Raw genomic sequence first — 8,978 nt, 5'->3', positions numbered from 1 at the left:
AAGCTCACAAAGTGGAACGAGGAGCTTATCATGTAGTTCTACTCCACGGCACACTTTTATCCAGATGGGAGGATCACATGGATGTCTGAGGGTACAAGGTACCAATCCACAGTTGCTAAGTGGGCACAGCTCATTAATGCCCCAGAGGAGCAAGATGATGACTTGGATATCTATGCCAAGAAGAAGATGGACCATAACTCCATGTCCAATATGTACAAGGAAATTCCCAATGAAGCTCTTGACACCTTCAAATTTGGGTCTGTGCATTACCTTCTGTCAGGACTGCCTACGATCAATTGGATACTAAGGCACACCTTATTGCCCAAGTCTGGAGATCACAAGATGATCAGAGGCCATGCTATCAACTTGCTACATGTGTTTGATGTGCCTCAGAAGTTCAAGGTGATGAGCCTTATAGTGGAAACTATCAAGAGGACTGCAGCAGATCAGAAGAGGAGTTGCGGATATGCCCCTCAAATTCAGGAGCTCATCAACTCCAAGATGGGCACGGGCATATATCTATTGGACAAGGAACACCTGCCCATCCGTCCAGATTTCGAGGACAATCAAGTTGTCATGACTGAGAACGAGCCATCATCAGCCCAAGCATATGCAAAGAAGGAGAAGGCGAGGAAGGAGAAAGCTGCCAAGATGCCTACTCAAGAGGAGGCATCTGAGTATTTCTTGAAGACTAAACAAGAGCAGCTTGGTTACTTGATTGCATCCACGCTGAGGATTGAGCAAAGTCTGGCCACCCTCACTCAGAATCAGCAGAGCCTAGAGAGAATCATGGAACAGAAGTTCTATGACTTGGATGTCAAAGTAACGGAAGTTCAGTCTGCAGTGGAGCAGCTCCAGGAGGACATGCAGGAGAGGAGAGGCAGGACTACCACTCATGCCTTTTCCAGAGTGCCACGAGGCCCGAGGTCATGTGCCGTGCCAGTTGCTGACACCAGAGCCACCACTTCAGCACCAGCTACAGCCTCAGCTCCAGCGTCTACTTCAGCCTCAGCTCCAGCGTCTACTTCAGCATCTACCGAAGCCTTCGTCCTTGGAGTGATCCGGACTCCACCACCACCAGAAGATCAAGCCTGAGCATCATTTTAGCACTATGCATTTTCTAGGAACTTTTTGGTAACTTGTTGCCAAAGGGGGAGAAGATGTATAGATCATAGGCTTCGAGAGAGAGTGTTGTTTTTTCCCTCTTGCTTTATTTGGTGGTTTTTCAAACTTGTTTGCTTTTGAGTGCTTGAGATACTACGTCATTATTTGTGAGACATTGATGATCATGTGTTTGATCATAAGCTACACTTAATGCTTGCTTAATACTATTATCCTATCTATCTTGTGTGATCATTCACTTTTCTTGGTGATGAGTGCATGTATTTCATTCTTATCATTTTGAGCGCTCCACCAAGATGTATGTGACATGGAAGAGTAACCCATGACTCTAACTCTTTGTGCATTTGCAGTCCAAAGCAAATTTTAAATATGCACAAATTTAGGGGGAGCTCTTACTTATCACATACTTCTCAAAGCGACGATATATTTCATGCTTATTATCATTTGTCGAAGCTTTGATCTATATGTTGTCGTCAATTACCAAAAAGGGGGAGATTGAAAGTGCAACTATCCCTAGGTGGTTTTGGTAATTCATAACAACATATAGCTCATTGAGCTAATGCTATTCCAAGATGATTATTTCAGGAAAGCTCAATGATTGGCATGGCATGGATGTGAAAGTGGAACCCTCAAAATGCTAAGGACAAAGAATTGGCTCAAGTTCAAAAGCTCAAGACTCTTCATTTTATATTTTAGTGACCAAGATCACATTGAGTCTTTAGGAAAAGCAAATACTATCAAGGAGGGATGAGGTGTTGCTTAATGAGCCTCTTGCTTCATGTGCTTAGTGATATGCTCCAAAACCCTCAACTACTTTCCCATATCCACATATCACCTAAACCCTAAGCCAAACTCGGTCCTACCGATTCTTCCTATCCGGCGCCACCGAGTTTCACTTGTCATTAGCCACTGCCAAACCCTAGCAATTCGGTCCTACCGATAGGGATCTCGGTCTCACCGAGATGGGGTTGCAAACTCTCTGTTTCCCTTTCGTAACTTTTCGGTCTCACCGAAAGAGCGAATCGGTCCCACCAAGATTGCAATGTAAACTCAGTGTTTCCCCTTTGTAACTTTTGAGTCTCACCGAGTTCCACTCGGTCTCACCGAAAGAGCAAATCGGTCCCACCGAGTTTGCCTGACCAACTCTCTGGTTAGCTAATTACCAAATTCGGTCTCACCGAGTTTGTGTAATCGGTCTCACCGAGATTACGTTATGCCCAAACCCTAACGATATCGGTCCTACCGAGTTGCATATCAGTCCCACCGAAAATCTCTAACGGTCACTAGGTTTACATTTTCGGTCCGACCGAGTTTATTGATTCGGTCCCACCGAGATTGGAAAACTGTGTAACGGTTGGATTTTGTGTGGAGGCTATATATACCCCTCCACCTTCTTCTCATTCGAAGAGAGAGCCATCAGAACACACACACCATTCCAACTCATATGTTCTGAGAGAGAACCACCTACTCATGTGTTGAGACCAAGACATTCCATTCCTACCATATGAATCTTGATCTCTAGCCTTCCCAAGTTGCTTTCCACTCAAATCTTCTTTCCACCAAATCCAAATCCTATGAGAGAGAGTTGAGTGTTGGGGAGACTATCATTTGAAGCACAAGAGCAAGGAGTTCATTACCTACACACCATTTGTTACTTCTTGGAGAGTGGTGTCTCCTAGATTGGCTAGTGTCACTTGGGAGCCTCCGACAAGATTGTGGAGTTGAACCAAGGAGTTTGTAAGGGCAAGGAGATCGCCTACTTCGTGAAGATCTACCGCTAGTGAGGCAAGTCCTGTGTGGGCGATGGCCATGGTGGGATAGACAAGGTTGCTTCTTCGTGGACCCTTTGTGGGTGGTTGTTTCTTCGTGGACCCTTCGTGGGTGGAGCCCTGTGTGGACTCGCGCAACCGTTACCCTTGGGTGGAGCCCTGTGTGGACTCACGCAACCGTTACCCTTCGTGGGTTGAAGTCTCCATCAACGTGGATGTAGGATAGCACCACCTATCCGAACCACGGGAAAAACATCCGTGTCTCCAATTGCGTTTGAATTCTCCAAACCCTTCCCTTTACATTCTTGCAAGTTGCATGCTTTACTTTCCGCTGCCTATATACTCTTTGCATGCTTGCTTGAATTGTGTGATGATTGCTTGACTTGTCCTAAATTAGCTAAAATTTGCCAAGAACTAAAATTGGGAAAAGGTTAAGTTTTTATTTGGTCAAGTAGTCTAATCACCCCCTCTAGACATACTTTCGATCCTTCACAAGATAATATGGTGATATCCCAACAATAAAAATGTTCCAACAAGGAACGATCTCCAATCTTCACCTGCAACTAGCAACACTATAAGAGGGGCTGAGCAAAGCGCTAACATAGCCAATCAATGGTTTGCTAGGACATGGTGGGTTATAGGTTTGACATGGCAATTCGGGAGGCATGATAAGAAAGTGGTAGGTATCGTAGCATAGGCATAGCAAAAGAGCGAGCATCTAGCAAGCAAAGATAGAAGTGATTTCGAGGGTATGATCATCTTGCCTGCAAGGTTGGCAGAGTTGACTTGATCCTCGTAAGCGAACTCAATGGGCTCCTCGTTCGCGAACTTGTCTCCCGGCTCTACCAAAATAAGACAAACAAGCAAAAGGAACACATTCAACCACGTGCAATGCTCAAACAAACATGATGCAAACATGGTATGCTATGCAGGATGCGGTATGTGATGCATATGCAAGATTTGACAAGGAATGATTGAACCTGGCCTCAACTTGGAATTCCAAGAGTGCCACTAGAAAGGTAAGGTGATTTCAGTTGAAATCGATATAAAATCACCAGAATCGGATGCACGGTTTGGAAATGGCAAGCAAAACAAATATGGCACCGGTCTGCGATAATCAGCAAGTAGCCATCTAAATGCATCAAGATAAATATGCTACATCACTCAAACATGACAACACAATACATGGCAGGGATCCACTCATGATTCTTGACAAAAGATGAACACTGAGCTACGGCTAATTCATCCATTAACCGGTTCAAACAAGCATGGCAAAAGTGCAAATGATAACAGTTTTCAGACTTTGTGAAATTAACACAAGTCTGGAATTTAACATGAGGTAGCACACTTTAGAGCATGAAAACTACATGCTACAGGAACTTAACATGGCAAAGAAAGGCATGGCATGAAGCTACTCAAAGCACTTAACAAAAGTCCCTTAGTGACCTTGAGCCAAAAGCGATCAGAAAATACAATTGCAAGCATGTGAACATGGCAAAAACATAATCAGATTACCGACTTAGTGAAAAACTGGAGCATGCAAATCTGTTAACGAGTAGGCATGTTTACGAGCTCGATGCACTCACTACAGAGCATGGCATGACAAACTAAGCATACACCCATCAATAATACATAGCATAGAAGGTAGACATGGCAAGAACAACAACATAGCATGCACGGATCAATAGCAACATCCTCGGCAAAATCGCTAACAAGTCAATAGTCTGCCAGGATTCACGAAATAGCAAAAGTAGTGCTCGATTGACTCAAGCTAGGGTGCTCCATAAATGCAAACAAAGAGATGGATAAATAGAGCACCACAATGTTAACAAATCATCCTTACTGATCATCCTCAAAATAGGCACGAATCACTAGGAAACAACATGAACATATGGCATAACGACGAAATCAGGACAAGGACTTGGTGAAATTCTAAGTCCCTGAAATCAGCATTACTGATTGCACTACTTTGCAAGCTTGTGCTAGTCACCAGACATATCACAAATATACATGGTAAGCACCTCTGTAAAGATGGCATGGCATATAACAAAACTCATGTAGATCTTAGGAGCATATCATGCACACATGAATCATGACAAAAATGACAAATATCTATTTGATGAAACAGATCTGGCAATTCTATCACATGGCCCTCTTCCAACAGCATTTCGGGCATCAAGGTGAGCTCAAATGAAAATGACGCAATGAGATGAAATGATGTACTCTTTGAGACGAATATTTTGATAGGCCACACGCGCAAATCAGAGCTACAGATGCAGAGTTACGATATGATGAAAAACGCAAAAAACTAGGGTTACGGGATAAAAGTCAACCGATCCAGATCTGGAGATCTACTGTAGCAACACTATAGTAGGGCGCGGAAAACAAGGATCGTTGGCGTGGACGAACAGTGCAACGGCCGGAGCTGAGGAAGCTCGCCGGGGCGGCTCGCCGTCCGGAGGAGGAGGACGCCGGGGTGGCGGTTGCCGGAGCTGGGGCCGGCCGGACGGAGGAACTGGATGGCGGGGGCGGCGATCACGGTGCGGGGCAGCGCGCAGGGCACCGACGAACTCGCGGGCGGCACGCGGCATGTTGAGCGAGGTCAGCGGCGGCGCCGGGCACCGGCCTTCGGGAAGACGGCGGCAGGGCTAACAGGCGACGCGGGGGCTCCTCTGGCCCGGTTGGGTGGCGAGGAGGGCCAGCCACGGGCCGAGCGGGCCCGCGCGGCGGCGGCGAAGTGGGGCGACTGCCCTGGACAGATGGCGGCGCGCGATTGGTCGGCGGCGGCGTGTCCGGCCGGACCGGACGTGTCCGGCGCGGCGAGAGGGAAAGATCTAGGGTTAGGGTGGTAGAAGACCCGGGATTTTCGGAGGGGAGGCTATTTATAGGCATAGAGGGAGATAGGAAGCTCCAAATGGAGTGCGGTTTTCGGCCACGCGATCGTGATCGAACAACCGAGACGATGGAGATGGTTTAGGTGGGTTTTGGGTCAATTGGAAGGGTGTTGGGCTGCAACACAAACGAGGCCTTCTCGGTCCCTCGGTTAACCGTTGGAGTATCAAACGAAGTCCAAATGGCACAAAACTTGGCAGGCGGTCTACCGGTAGTAAACCAAGGCCGCATGACAAGTCTTGGTCCAATCTGGAAATGTTTAACCCCCACACACGAAAAGAGGTAGAAAGGGGCACCGGAGGAGATAGGAGCGCCGGAATGCAAAACGGACAACGGGGAAAATGCTCGGATGCATGAGACGAACACGTATGCAAATGCAATGCACATGATGACATGATATGAGATGCATGACACAGACAACAACACACTGAGACAAAAACCCGAACCCGAGGAAAATAAAATAACTTAGCGCCGGAAACGGCAAGAGTTGGGATACATATAAGGTAAATTACATTCGGGGTGTTACAAGTTTCGCAGCACGATAGATAGAGAAGCTAGCTTGAAATTTCGGCATAACAAGGCGCGGCTTGAAATTTCGGGAGAACAAGCTTAACATGTACCCAAAAAGACAATTTAGACTAGTATGGTATACTACGTACAATGTGTTGAACACGCTGTCTGTGTCAAAACCGGCGGATCTCGGGTAGGGGGTCCCGAACTGTGCGTCTAAGGCGGATGGTAACAGGAGGCAGGGGACACGATGTTTACCCAGGTTCGGGCCCTCTTGATGGAGGTAATACCCTATGTCCTGCTTGATTGTTCTTGATAATATGAGTAGTACAAGAGTTGATCTACCACGAGATCGGAGAGGCTAAACCCTAGAAGCTAGCCTATGGTATGATTGTATGTTGTCCTACGGACTAAAACCCTCCGGTTTATATAGACACCAGAGGGGGGCTAGGGTTACACAAGGTCAGTTACAAAGGAGGAGATATACATATCCGTATTGCCTAGCTTGCCTTCCACGCCAAGTAGAATCCCATCCGGACACGGGACGAAGTCTTCAATCTTGTATCTTCATAGTCCAACAGTCTGGCCAAAGGATATAGTCCGGCTGTCCGGAGACCCCCTAATCCAGGACTCCCTCAGTAGCCCCTGAACCAGGCTTCAAAGACGATGAGTCCGGCGCGCAGTGTTGTGTTCGGCATTGCAAGGCGGTTTCCTCCTCCGCATACATCATGGAAGAATTTTGAATACAAGGATAGTGTCCGGCCCTGCAAAATAAGTTCCACATACCACTGTAGAGATAATAATATTTTCACAAATCTAATCTGCTGACACGTTTTGACAGCATGACATCATGCCATGGCCCGGTCATTATTCAAACCGTTTTTCTCAGCCAGCTCCGCGCATAACGCGAGGTGGTTTTCTTGACACGTCTTGTCAAAGCAGAGATCGTGTCCCCCTTATCACGGGATTCTCATCAATATAGACGTGGGTAACCCAACCGTGCATGTTGGTAGGACTCCTAGATCTTAGGCAAGTCCCAAACGGCCACGAGAAGGATGCTTGATATTCACCCTCTTTATAAAAGGGACAAGGCTTTTTCTTTTTTCCCTCCTGTGCTCAATCGAATCCTTCCCCAACCTCGAGTTCTAACACCCAAAGCTCAGGTCAGGTGCTTCGGACCTTCAACTATGTCCGGATCCAACCTTCAAGGTCGGTGGATGCCTTCCTCTGTCACAAAGGAGGATATCAAGAAGTTGAGAGAGGCCAGATATCTGACCGCCGAAATTTCGCATCGGCTGCCTTCCCGAGGGCAGGTCGTCCCTACTCCCGAACCCAATGAGAGTGTCGTGTTCATGTCCCACTTCCTCCGAGGACTAGGACTCGCTATGGATCCCTTTGTTAGGGGTCTTATGTTCTATTATGGGCTAGATTTTCACGATCTGGCCCCGGGTTCCCTTCTTCACATCTCGTCATTTATTGTCGTATGTGAGGCATTCCTCTGCATTACCCCTCACTTCGGCCCGTGGCTCAAGACCTTCGATGTGAAGCCGAAGATGTTCGAGGGGCAGCACACAGCGGGCGGAGGCGCTTTAATAAGCAAAATTGCTGACGCTCCCTAGCCTGAGGGCTCCTTCCCAGAGGTGCCCAGATTGTGGCAGCGGGAGTGGTTCTACATCACAGCTCCCCGAAGTGCCAAGTGGGTAGCTGCCCCCACCTTTCGCTCGGCCCCCCACCACAGCTGATGTCATGGATCATCAGAGGGCTGAGCTGAGGTCCAGCCAAGGACGCGCCAATATTGCAAAGCCGTATTCGAGATCTCTTTGAGAGAGATTTCAGTCTGGTTATGGTAGTGCCAGTTATGCTAGTTTGTCGAGTCCATCCTTGCAAACACCGCCCCCTCCGCATGTCGGAATTCAACCCGGAAGGACCGTGAGCTATTCAACATTTCCTCGGCATGACACACGAAGAGATGTACAAATCGTTCTTCGGACCCCAAATAGAGTGTCCGGACACCACCAAGGACATGGGCCTGAGCTGCAACCGCCCCGCTACCCAATTAAGTAATCCCGTGCCGAACCGGTTATCCTTTTATTTATCATGGCATCATTCTAAAGAGACGCTCTTTGACCAGGACTGGATAAGAAAGGCGATGATGATCAGGTGTTCGGCCCCCTTCCTGAGGGCTTGGACAATCCGGTACTGGACAAGATGCTTGAGTCGGCGCCTTATCCAGTGCCCTCAAAGGAACATGATGGGGGGAGTAGAGAGGGCGAAAGCAGGCCTCACTCTCCACTCATTCCAACCGGGGGGATGAGCGCCTCTGCGAGGGAGGGCAACCAAAGGGAAGAATCTGACATTCTCGCTCCCCGGGGAAGGAAGAGGACTACCTCCGAAGATCCGGAAACTAAGGTTTCCAAACGGGAGAAGAAGTCTTCATCAGAGGGTCCTGCCTCGGAGGGTATTCTTGCCGCACAATGTCCGCGCGGGGATCAGCCCTCTACCGAGCTGTAAGTAGTCGAAAAGTACGTAATAGTGGAAATATCCTACCTTACTTCCGAAGACAATAACCAGTGCTTATAAATTGCAGTCTGGATCGTAGCCCATCTCAACAGAGTTCGTCTTCGGGGGATCTTCTTCCGGAGATGATGGAGAGTGAGACGCCTCCCCCTGGCACCCCGCCTCATG

The sequence above is a fragment of the Triticum dicoccoides genome, chromosome 3A (genome assembly GCF_002162155.2).
Source record: "Triticum dicoccoides isolate Atlit2015 ecotype Zavitan chromosome 3A, WEW_v2.0, whole genome shotgun sequence".
NCBI classification, from domain to species: Eukaryota; Viridiplantae; Streptophyta; class Magnoliopsida; order Poales; family Poaceae; genus Triticum; species Triticum dicoccoides.
The sequence above is the reverse complement of the archived record's forward strand: the minus strand, read 5'-3'. Positions refer to the sequence as shown.